Here is a 13,550-nt window from a genome sequence, read left to right as displayed (position 1 = left end):
CCTTAAGACTACCCTGAAGGCACTTGGTGGGGGAACATTTAGAAACTGGGAAATTAACCTGGCAAAAGCAACCTGGATGGTCAACACCCGGGGGTCTGTCAATCGAGCTGGCCCTGCTCAGTCAGAACCCTTACACGCAGTAGATGGAGATAAGGTCCATGTAGTACATATGAAAGGTATTTTAGGGAAAACTGTTTGGATTAATCCCACCTCAGGCAAAGACCAACCCATTCGTGGGATTGTCTTTGCTCAAGGACCTGGTTACACTTGGTGGGTAATGCAGGAAGATGGGGAGACCCGCTGTGTACCACAGGGAAACTTGGTCTTAAGAGAGAACTGGGTGTAAGATTTCATGGTGTGCAGATGGAAATAGAATAAGGGGTGGATAATGTCCTGGGTTGTAAGATAAGCTTGTATTCCATTTGCCATCTGTTGAAGAAAAAACCGGTTGGACAGGTTTTTGTTATCTCTCTCAGAGACAATGGTTTTGCCCTGTAGAGGCAATGGTTTGTTTATACACCATTGACTGATTCAATGAAGGGCTGGTAAATGTAACACCGTGAGGGGTCCCACCCAGAGGGGGGAAGCCAGGCACTCTATTGTTGTTTAAAGGGGTAGCTTTTTGGGGAGAGGAGGCAGCTCTCTGGGCGGGACTCCGAGAGAAGCAGCTCTCTCTCTTCGCGGGATTCCCAGAGAAGCAGCTCTCGCTTGCTCTCTCTTCGGCGGCACTCGCAGCGAAGCAGCCGGCGCGCGCTGAGCCGACGGCGGCGGAGCTCGGAGGCGGCCCCGGCGCAGAGGAAGACCGGCCCCACTGCCACCAGATCTTCAGAGGAAAACTATACCCTTCTAAAGATCACCACTGCAGCTGCAACTCATCAACTATTGCAAGGGAAGCAATTGTCCCAGCAGAACTGATACTGGTATCCCTCAGGTTCTGGACTTTTTCTTTCACTGGTTTTGTTTGTACCGATTGCATTTGCTTTTTTTTTTAAATTGTTGTCTAGTTTTCTCCTAGTAAAGAATTGTTACTCCCACTCCCATATCTTTGCCTGAGAGCCTTTTAATTTAAAGATCCTGGTAATTCAGAGGGAGGGGGGTTTGCCGTTCTCCATTGCACAGGAGGCTTTGCCCTCTTTTACAGACTCCTGTCTTGTCGAACCAAGACACTCTCCCAAAGCAGTGATGTGTATTGACAAAACACCAGCTCCTCTGTCCCACTCCTCTGTCCCACCCCCATGTACTGTCTAAAGTCCTTGGCAAAGCCCTCATAAAGGTATTCAGGAAGGTGAAAGGCAAGGTCTAATTATGCTTTTGGCGATATTGATGCTAATAAGCCAGTGTGCTGAGACTGTCAGCTGTTGAGGACCATTCTTGTATTACAGCATAATGAAATTTTGGTACTAGCAGCTACTTACATTATGCATATAATGAAATTGGTAAGATTGTAGCGGTATGAAAACAGGATCATATTAAGTTTTCAGGCAAGAAACATTAAAATTCCACCAGCATATAAAATGTAAGGAGTCTCTACTGTAGGTCTGTTAGAAACCTTACTTGTGTTTTCAGGCTTTCTGTATGTGTGTGTATATATTGGTTTTATGTGAATACATTTGTCCCTATGGCTTCTTTGTGAAAGGTAAATGATGCAAAAATCTTAAGGCATGAATAGACTAGTAAATTTCTTTCCCTAAACATTTTCAAACTTTGAGTCCAGAGTGAAAAATGGCAAAATATGGCATCTGAACATGCTAAAAGCTCTGACAAGCTCTCATATCTACCTTAATGGTGGGCATTGATTAGGAAAAGCTGTTACTCTGACAAAGAGAACTTAAATACTCTGTGGCTGTTTTAGCCTCAACCTACTCACCTTTCTGGGTTAATTCAAGGAATTTGGTATAAAACAAAGGTTGAGAAAATAGAATATTGGTAGGCACCAGACTTCCTGTAAATTGGATATGAAACTAGAGAATCTGTTTTCTGTTACCAAAACAGCTTGTGTGCTTTGGGGGAGAAAAAGCCACTTGCTTGCCAGTCCTATTGAGGGAACCGGTAAATAAATCTTTGTGTTTGGTTTGGTGTTAGGATTGTTTTGAACACTTCATTTTGATTATCCAATTTTTTTATAAGATGCTCTGAACTCTTGGCCTGACACATTTGCAGTGCAAATAAAGCTCACTGAAAAGCAAATTCATGCATAAGTTGCAGTGTTTAAACTGCAAAATACCACTGGTGACAGGAGTGCAATGAGGTTATTCTTCTACTAATGTTTGGCTTTTATTCCTCATGCTGTCTTGAACTGTGATTTGGAGAAACAATCCTGATAGCCTGGAAGGTTATTTTATTTAGTCTCTTGTTTCTAGCAGGTAGTCCCAGTCAAGACGAAAGACTAAAATTATCTGTAACATCTTTAGAGACATATTACCTCCTACTTAATTGTCAGTGTCTCTCTACCCCAGATGTAGACAAATTTCAGATTTTAGTTTCTAACCTGTGCCTATTATTTATTGAGACTAAATGGTAAAATAGATGCATGACATTGTTTAATCTCATATCTGAAGGCCTTTAAGTGACAATGTGTTTGTGATGCCATATTTGTTAGTCCAGGTGTTGAATGCTATTTTAGTTATGTATTTTTCCCTTTTCCCAATGGATTTAATCCCTAGCTCAGTATATTTCAGTAGCCTTAAGTATTTCCATTGCATTATTTAAACTGTAGTCTTTTTCTATTTTTGTCAAGTTACTTTGTCCCTATTAAAAGATTTCTCCTTCTATGTAAACTCTGAGGTAAACTATTTTAATGATAATTATTTACAACTAAAAAGAGTTAAACTATGTTTATTTTTAACTCTTTCAATGATGAGTTAAGGTATCTTATTAGTAACCTTTTCTCTTCTGTCTCATCTCTGCTGCCAACCATCTCCTGACCCTGGCCTTCCAGAAAACACTTCCAAAGTACAGCCAAAATGCTCATACCAGTTTAGAAACTAATTATTAGAGAAGTCTAACCAGTTGACAACCTCCAATTACTATGTTTGGGTTGAGCTTCCACTCTGTGAAATCAAAGGTCTTGGTGTGGCAAAATGAAGTGGTGAAGTTGTTGGTGTGTAGGTATGGTGTAGCAGCCTGCTCTGTCTTTACCTCTGATAGCATCAGAGGACATCGGTTCCTCCTGCATTATGAGAACTGCACCCAAACTACTGAAAAACAAAGGAAAAGAAGCTGTGATGTCTTTTATGTGCCTTTAGGGTGTTGTAGTCATGGATTCTTTTCCTTTTAAAAGTATCAGCTAGCTATATTAAATCAGATCTCTCCTATTTTCCATAAAAGGCTCTTTGGAAGCCTCCTAAGTATTTTATGAGCTTTCTCAGTCCTCCACTGAAATACAAATGGATCAGATATTTCTTCCAGGTGTCTTTTAGTGTTTGAGCTAAGTAGGTGTTAATAAAAATAACTCAAAGCATTAAACAGTCCAAATAATAAACCACTTCCCCTCTCTATTACTTTGGTTTTACTTATATACTACTGGGGTGATAATCCCACATGTTCTTCAGCCATTCTTAGTCTTCCAGGAAAAATTCAGTAGATTTCCTCATGTAAATAATAGACAGAAATCCCTCTTCCTTTCCCCCCCACCCCTTAAATAGTATTTCTTTTTATGAAGTTTCTACTTTGTAGATTTTCTGTAAAGCTGATCTTGAGTGGTGATTCCAGAGGTAACTATACCAATAACTCTGATTTTTTTGTTAAAACATGGATGACTTAACCTTCCATTTCTTTGCCATCAGTGAACTGTCAGTGGGTGACCTTTCACACAGCCCTGGGCCTATTAATGGCCAGTACCACTTCCTTGTCACAGGGTGTCTTGAGCCTTCCTTGGTGTGTTGTGAATCCTGCAAGCCCTGCCTCACGCCCTGTGAAAGCAAGAGGCATTTTGTGTTAAGTTTCCAAGAAGCTGGAGACAGGGAGTTTTTTCATAGAAAACTATTTTCCCTGCAGTTTGCTTTATCTGGAATAACATCAAAGCCAAGATTTTAATTATTTCGAACATTTTGCAAAATATCTTCATCACATAATCTTCTGTGGGTTCATAACCATGGCAATTGAATCTAATGTCCATCAGTATAACCTATCTTTGCCATTTAAACCACTGATATCAGCACAGAATATTCCTTCATTGTTCAGGTTTCCCAAGTGAAGCCCTGTAATGCTCCATGCTGTTAGAGTTCGTAGAATTTGATGTAAAACAATAATATGGACACCAAGGGAAAGCATAACATTCTCTTATTATTGAAAAGCATCCTTTTAATGCAGAAATAATAAAACTAAATTATGCAGCATTGACATTATTTAAAATAAAATAAATCCTCCAGTTTTGTACTCCCTTTTGTGATTACAAAATCACCCAAAAGGTTGGTTTGTATTATATAGCTGACTACAATATAAAGATCTGTTTTATTTGGTATGTGAATCTATTGTTCTGAGAAGTTTGTTAAATTGGCTTGTATATCCATATTTCACAGGATCACTTGAACTACTCATTCTACTTTAAGGTCCACACTTGGAAATTTTTCTCAGTTAGTAGACTGCATATTCTTTGTTCAACAGTGACTGTGTTAACTATCTTCCCTCACTCCTCAGAGTTAATGGTTTTCCATCACATATTTTCACTGAGTATGATAGTCATGGCAAGAAAAGCACATAGCCTCACTAATATAAGTAGCATTTCCTTCACATGGTTAAACCAGCACAGGCAAAGGCAGTGATAAGTCTCCTCATTAAGTGCAGTTAGGGGGAAGATGTGGCAGAGGTTAAGCTTTATGACTTTGTCAGTGCAAGTCTTTTGTCTTACACTTCTTGGACATGCCATAGTGTGATGTCTATTGGGGTATGAGTGTGACCTGTGTGATCAACAGCAAGGTGCCAAACCACCTGTAGTTCCCTTGTACTGCCCAGTATTACAAAAGGAAGCCTGCTAATTTCTTCTTCTTACATCTGAGTAAGGTAGATTCATAAGACAGTGGCTAAGGATGACCATTTCTCTAGGTTGAACTGTCTATTGTTTTAACAGAAAAATAGTGCTGGTAGGAGCAGCAGACAATAAGGCATCAGGGAATTCATAGCACCTTTTCCAGAGCTACCTATCCTAGATATGACTTCCATGTCACTATTTGGTGTAGAAATTTTCCAAGTACTTTGAAATCCTTCACATTAATGTGAGAGCTGGGGTTTGAAGGAATGGTGTTGATGAGGCATGTTGGTGTTTCTGCATTTCCTGCATGCTTTGATTGGATCTCTAGGGGAAGTGTCTGGAAAGGAAGAAATTTTTTTCCCCCCTCCTCAAAGCTGAGAACCGGTAGTGGATTTACTGGTAGCTAAATTAATTTTTTTTACATGCAAAAGCATCAGGTTGCAAATATTCCCATTGGGAACGCTCCTTTTTCCTGGATTGATGCCCGCTTTTGAATCCTGTTTCTGTAAATTAATTCTACTAGGCTTGTCAGCCCCAACAATTTTGTAAAATAAAGCCTGCATTTTGTGCTTCAGGGAACTAACAGATTCCACAGAGGTCAGAGTTTTTCTTTTAACTACTACTACTACTACTACTACTACAAAAGTATAATTATCTAAGGAACATAAGGAAGGCTTTCAGGGAAAGGGGATAAGATTATTTTTTTTCTTGATTTCCACAGCTAAAGTTTATTTACTGTTGTTCACAGATCTGTGATATTCCAGAATTCTATGACAAAAAATCGTGTCAAGCAGGACTATCTTTTGAGACACTTGTGTGTCTAAGTGTTTGAGTGTCCTTTCCAGTTGACTTCTCAGTAGTTGTGAAGCTCTTGTTCCTCATTGCTCCACTGGATTGGTCAGTCACATTATGTCATGCAGAAGCCACACCAATTTACCTTATTTTGTCTCCTCCAACACCTAGGTTTTCTCAGAAATAGACTAAGACTCTGAGATACTGTCATGCATCCAGTTACTCAACAAAGCTGTGTGCAGGAAAGTTTAAGCTGGTTTTATACATAAACACAAGGCAGCAATAAAATCTGTGCAGGTAAAAAAACCCCAGAAACCTTGTCATCTTGTCCATCTCTTCCCAAATGAAGTGTAGTCTGTAAATTGATTTATTCTAATTTACTTTTCCCACAGTCTTTAATAGCAAAACAGAACAAAAATCCAAGTGGTGCTATGTGAGAGAATGGAGTTACTGCTCTACAGCTCTTTGAAGACTCATAAAGGAATTTCAGAAGCAAAACAAGTCTTCACAAAATAAACAGTAGTAGGGGCATATGCAGAGATTTGGTCTCATTTGCTCTGTGGAGCAACTAACTGTGATATTCTGAATTCCTGACCCTTGAAAAAAAGATAGGAGTCAACCTGGAACAAATGCTTTGGCTTCATCACAAATTGAGGTCTTAGGCTATGAATTAGTAAGTGAAGTTTGTCTTGCACTATAGAAATGCCTGAGCATCTAATCATAATATTTTTCCTAAAGTTTTAAATATGCCATTAGAACATTGGTCTGAGTGATCAAGAGACATGCTGTTGCAAACTGTATCTAGAGAAGGTGCACAAAAGCTGAACTAATTTCTCAGGGTTTCGTTTTTACCTTGATTCCACTGTTGAAATTCAAGTCACTGTGGGACACAAGCTCTCCATTACACAGCTACAGCAGCAGGTGATTTGTGCTGGACCTGTGTCTATCAGTCATGGGCGAACTATTAATTGCCAAAATATGTTCTCTGAGAAGAACTTTGTTATACAAGCATTGTACTACTGGGTACTGGCAACATAATGTTTCAGAAAATAAATCACAGAGAGGCAGGTACAAGTTTCTGCTCAGATCAGTATTTTCGCTGATAGTTGGATGTGAAACATTTGTTTTGAAAAAAGACGGAGGATATTAATTGATCTTTTGGCTTGGCATTTTGGCAATTGGCATTTGGCTCTTTGGTTGAAGAATTCTGCATGAACAGAATTGTGGTGTCTACCTTGGCATGTAAATAGTCTTTAGAGAAAATTTGTCATATGGCTACCCTTCCCTGAAGAGTCTCCTAATCTCATTCTGTACTTTTTATTTGCCTTTGTATGAAGGTAGAGAGTCATGCATGTAATTTCCTCTATATAATTAACAGATATGAAGAGGTGAGAATGCTCATTTTGGATTAATAAGAAAGAATATCTTCTGATGCTTCAAATAAGAGAAAGATATGGTTAATTAAAATGTGCAAAGAAATTTTGCCCGAGTTCCAACTAGTAACACAAAATCAGTAACCTATCTGAAAATGTTAAATCTATTGTAAGGTTTTAAATGGGTGAATCATGGCTGTGTTGTGTGGGAAGACACTTCAGGAAGGAACCATGCATTGTAGTTCCCTAGCTATGACAGAGAAAGGCAGAAAAAGCAGATTAAAACCTATCTGGAAATGAATTGAATTTTTTGGTCTGACTCATCTGAAGCCTTCTCCAAAATCTCTTTTAAAGATGAATGTTTAGATTTAATCATTCACTACTGGTTCTTACCAACTAGTTCTTTTGATGTGCCATGGTATAAATACCAAAAGCTTGTCTTTCAGTTTAAGTATCTTTTCTCTACCACTGATGTCTGAGTGTTTGAAGAGAGCAATACTCTCTCCTTTCAGACTTAGCAAAACAAAACTCCTCCTATTTCCCATGTGTCTTTTTGGATGCTCCTACTGGTAATTCACCAAAGCTCTTCCAGCTTCAGTTCATCTGATCAGACATGGGAGATGGGAATGGCACATGGTATTTCAGGTGAATTTTCTATTATGTCGTGACATGAAACATATTTAGCTGTGCTTTAAAGGCTCTCATATGAAATTGTCTGGGACGGTCCCCTGTATCAAGGACATATGTTGTTTTTGGTTTTTTTTCATCCAATAATTGCTACTCTCTGGGTGATGATAGAAAATTCCGTAATAATGTGTAAGGTGTTATAAAGGCTACTTCTGTACTAAAAAGTGTTTAAAATGTGGCGACACCAAAAGAATATAAATGTTAAACTCAGCCCACAGCTCATTTTAACAAGGAGATTTAGAAGCTAAATTTGTTAGGATCACAGTAATTTCCGCTTTGTCACATTCAGGAAAATTTAAATTAATTTAGCTCCATAGAGGCATGGCACAGGGCAGAACAGAGCTATTTGAAAAAGAGGAAATAAACTGACAGTCAGCTATCAGTAAAACTGGATACATGATGCTGCCTCCTGTAATAATAGATATGAAGCTCAAAGCTTCTCTTCTTCCTCTAGTAATACATACAAATAACTGTATATCAAGCTGTGCATTTTTTTTTCAGTCTTCACAGCACAGGTAGACTATGCAGACAAGTATTTCTCTCAGGGGCATTCCAGGCAACATGGAAAAAAACACAGAGAGAGGTCAGTGGGTAAATTGCTGCCAAATTAGAAAGTGGCACTTATATAAGCTTATTATGAAACCCCCTCTCCCCCCACACACTGGGATTCCTGCAGTATTTTTTTAAACTTCAGAATTTGAAACATTTTGTGCGCATTTAAGTACAATATGATCCAGTGATAAAATACAATAGTGAATTGCTGTGTTTTTCAGCCTTCTTTTCATGTTTTCTTTACCTTTGCACATAACTGGCTTCTGAGATTTAGAACCACACATTACCACCCACTTTCTAGGCTGGTATTGACTAAAATTTAAGAAAAGGATTATTGAATGAACGACCAAATTATTTTCTTTACTGGCTTTCCCCCAGTGTCTGCAAAGCATTCCAATTAATTTTCAGGCATAGAGTCCATGTTCTGATATAGATGTGACAATCTCTTTTTCCTGAGGATGCCATGAATGCACATTACTGGATGAAAGGTACATTTTTCATGGTAATTCAGAATGCCACTGAATATCAGAAATCTAATATTTCAAGCATCTGAGTAAAGTTCAATGTCTTTGTATATATCAAGCTTCAATGGAAAAAAAATAGATATTTTGTCTCAGTTTTCTGCCTTATCCCTGAAATACTAGTGAACTCAGCTCTGAGTCTCACCATCCCACTGACATCAAGAATCTCAGTATATTCAAAAGAAATTGGACATTATGCATTTTTGTCTCTATTTGTTCAGGAATGTCTTGGTTGTTGCCAACTCTCACAGCTGTATTGTGGACTTGATACTTCACTTCTTTCAATAGGCAACTGCAAAAAGAAAATGGATAATAATCAGTTCAGAGATTTATCAGTAATTCCAAAGAGTTTTTAGGCTTTTTTTGTCATTTCTTGGACTAAATGTACTAGATCAGCTCTGTGCTAGTAAAGCAGGCTGAGGATGAAACTGGTTCTAAAGCAAGCAGCCTCCTTTTCTCTTTATTCTGGTAGCTCCACAACTGGAATGCTGTCACATGAGGATGAAAATTCTAATTGCCAACCTAATTGCCAACAAGCCACAGAAGCGAGTTTCAAGGTCCATTTCTCTTTCCATCCTCAGTACCTGAGGTAACAAGCATTTTTGTTGAGCCACCTCCCAAACACCACTTCTGCCGTAACTCAAGAGCACCAAAAATAAAGAACCACCCCTGTAGTGGTAGTAGAAGGGGTAGCAGTGTGTGTGGATGCAAATCATTGTGAGGATATGGCTGTTCAGCACGGTTCTACAGATGGTCTTTTCAGTTTGGGTTGAGCTCTACCAATCCTGGAAATGCTGGTCTTGAAACATCACACAGAAACTTCTGCGTAGGAGCAAGATACAGCTTCCTTGTAAAGCTTTCTCTCTAAATTGCTCAGAACCCCATGGGCAGCAGGGGAGGGAGGGGATTCTGCCCCTCTGCTCTGCTCTGCTGAGACCCACCTGGAGCACTGCATCCAGGTGCACCTGGAGCACTCCCAGCACGGGAGGGACGGGACTTGTTGAAGCAGGTCCATAGGAGTGTCAAAAGTCTGGTCAGGGGCTGGAGAACATATCCCATAAGGAAAGGTTGAGACAGTTGGGATTTTTCAGCTGGGAGAAAAAAAGACTCCAGGGAGAATTTATTGCAGTTTTTTAGTACTTAGAGGCGGTTTAGGAGGAAGATGGGGACAGATTTTTTAGCAGGAACGGTAGCAGTAGGACAAAGGATAATGATTTTAAACTAAAAGAGGGTAGATTAAGACTAGCAATATGGAAGAATTTTTTTATTATGAGGTTATGAAACACTGGCACATGTTGCCCAGACAAACTGTGGATGTCACATCTTTGGAAGTATTCAAGGCTAGGTTGCATAGAGTTCTGAGCAACTTGACCAAGTTGAAGATGTCCCATCTGATTGCAATGAGATTGGACCTGATTACCTTTAAAGGTCCCATTCCAATCCAAACCATTCTAAGATTCTGTGAAAACCTTGATGACTTCATGGACTTTTGGCTGCATGTCAATCACTACACAAAGCAGCATGACTTAACAGGTAGAGTCATCAGAGTCAATAAATACTGGGTTTTTGTGAGGAACTATACTTCTGGCTAGCTCCTGTAAAAAGTTCTACCTGCTCATGCCTGTGTCGGATGGATGACCACAAAGGATCTTCTAGAACTGATTCTAAATGCTTTTAGTGAATTTTCTTTGATACAAGCTCTGAGGAACTCTGAGACTTTTGAGAGGTCCCTTCCAACCTCAACAAATCTGTGATTGAGTGGAATACCTTTTTGGAAAGCTGTAGCTACATCAAAAGGAGTCTGTCATTGCCTCTGCCTTCTCAGTTTTGACATTTCTCCTGGACAACTTTATCTGTTAACACAGCTGGGTTCTTTCCATTTGAGAACAACTAGGCTACCTAAAGATCTAAGTAAAGGAGCTGTTGGATACAGTGTTTTAGAAACTAAGTCTGAACAGTTCCTAGTCTTAAAACTGATGGAAAAGCTCATGACAGCAATAAAATTATCCTTTTTCTTTTCCACTATGACCTATCTCAGAGAGTTTGGAGAAAAAAGAGCAGGAGTGTGCTCTATAAAAGCTAAATAAATTAATAAGGAAATCTTTATTTCAAGGCACTCCCATTTAAGCATACTTCAGGCAGTTCTTTAAGGCAGCTGGATGGCACCCATAGTTTTCTTTGTTTGTGTTCTCCCAAGTTGAACAATCCTAAAATTTGCTGGTATATATGCCCCTAGCATCTCCATCACCAGCATGACTGTAGTAATAATATGAGTTTTAGAAGAGGAAGATACTTACTTCTCTCTTCCTGAGTGATTTTTGGGTGGGGGATTTGGTTTTTTTTTTGGGGGGGAGGTTTTGGTTTGCTTGTTTTAATTTAGTTGAGGGGGGTGTCTTTTTTTCTAAAGTATTTTTGGTTGTTGGTGGCAATGGTGTTTTTTTAGTTTTATTATTGTTACAAGGGGAGTATGTGCAGAACAAAGTCCCCAGAGAAGTCCTAGGAAGATACAATGGCTTTAGTGTTTTGGATTTCTGACAAACACAAAGGCATATCCTGTCACTATAGGCTATGCCTGAGAAAAAATTCTGTTAGCTGTAAGGACAAGTTCATGGAACTGGAAATGAGTTCTTGCCAGCTTGAAATTATGACTGTGCAAGAGGAAATTGATAGTGCCATGGAAAACTTTGATTTCCTTGGGAGTTCTGGTCTTCTAATGCATCCATGCTCAATCCATCAGTTCAGTGAGTAGGTAGTTAAAAGTTTGGTAATGTTGTTTCTACTTGACTCTTGCTGTTTCATCCATAATTAAGCAGAAAGACTGAGTCATTGTCTGAGGTAGCTTTTATACCTGACAAGTTCACTTGTCACCAGAATTTTGTATTCTACTGCTGAAAAGGAAATGCAAACATTTGAAAATTAAAATCAAGGAATTTTCTCACAACTTTCCTTCTCAGTGAACCATTTCTTATCCAGAACTTCAATGAAAATACCACTTAAGCTGATACAGAACTAATTTGCAATTAATTGAAAATGTCTTTCATCATTTTTCAGCATGTTCTTTGCTTTTATAAAGCTTGGGCATAACAAAAATAGAGACATATTGCGTTTTCCATGCACAGAGTCTTGCTGAAGGCTCTGAATGCGTTTACCTAAGTGACAGAGTATAACTTCTGGTTCCTGGTTAGGAAAATAGTTGCCATAGTGATTAGATAGCCTAGTTTTGTCAACAGTGGTTAAGTATGAAAATAATCTTAACACACCCACTCTTATTTTTGCCATCTGACTTCCACAGGATTGGTGAATTAGTGTGCTGGGGTTGGGTACCAGGACTGAGCTTGGTGAAGTACAGTAGGTCTTGCAGATGAAGAGTTGTTCAAAATATATATTATCAGTCTCAGACCTCCATAGATTATGAATAGCCTGAATGACCTTCAACTGCCATCTGCACATGCTGTACAATTCATATTGCCTCCCCTGATAGGGGAGAAGCAGTTCTCTCTCACTATCTCTCCACATTTTTGCTCCTTCCTGGGTCCTTTATTTTGCAATGCAGTTCTAATCCAGACCACAGCTAACACACATGTAAATATGCAAGAATTTGTGGTATTAAAAAACTTCTGTTAAACAAAACAAATTGCTTCTTGGTTCATTTAAAAATAATCATGGTGCTTGATTTACATCTACTTTGGACCATTCTCCAAATAGCTGTTCCAAATCTATAATTTCAGCTACTGCATCTGGCACAGTCAGATTTAATTGGGTTAAAAATGTAATCCAAGAAGTATAAATTCTAAATCTTTGCACATTCCTAGGATTCCAAAAATATGCATAATTTTATAACTTAGCCTTTGTACCTTCCTTGCCACTGACTGTGAAGAGTTGAATGCCCTTAACATATTAGCCAAACAGAGAGCTGATGGAATTCAGAGGAACCCTGGAGAACCATTACAAGTTAATTAATTCATTTGGTTCACCTCTGGGGGTAATAATTTTTTATTTTGGTTGTTAGACTTCTGTGTCTTCCAACCACCATTTCAAGATCACAGAATTACATGGAATGGCCACCTCTTAGTTATATTATCATTAGGTCTATACAGAAAAGGGGAATGTAGTTACAATTATTCTAAAACAGATATTTTAGTGCAAAACCAGGATGTAAGTTGCCCCTGACCTGGCTCTACACACAAAACAGAAAGCTTAAATTGTTGATTGTGCCCTACAAAGCTCTATGAACACTGTATTCCACAGTGCCCATTCAAGTTTACCATCTTTCAGGGTACTCAATACTAATGTGACTAGAGAAGGGATATTGAAGGATGTGTGAAGTTTAAGAATTTCAGTCAAATTTCAAAACTAGTATTTTCATTGCATTTTAAATTCTTCCTCTAAGTCATGCTGCATGTCCTGGTCTTTATTTGTAGACCATTTATTAATGGTGTAAATGTGCAATGAACATATTGGGATGAAATGTATCAAAGAGAACTGAAGTCATGGCTTCTGGTGCACTATTAATGCTGGCAAATAAATACAGATACTGGAAAATAAAGCAATTTCATTGAAAATGGTATGTTGAAATACCAGAAGAAGCTTCCTAGAGAGATAGTATTCGCAGTCTGTCAGTGTTCAGAGGCATTTAGACAGTGCCTTGAGTTGGAA

The sequence above is a fragment of the Lonchura striata genome, chromosome Z (genome assembly GCF_046129695.1).
Source record: "Lonchura striata isolate bLonStr1 chromosome Z, bLonStr1.mat, whole genome shotgun sequence".
Lineage (NCBI taxonomy): Eukaryota > Metazoa > Chordata > Aves > Passeriformes > Estrildidae > Lonchura > Lonchura striata.
Note: the sequence above shows the minus strand (reverse complement) of the source record.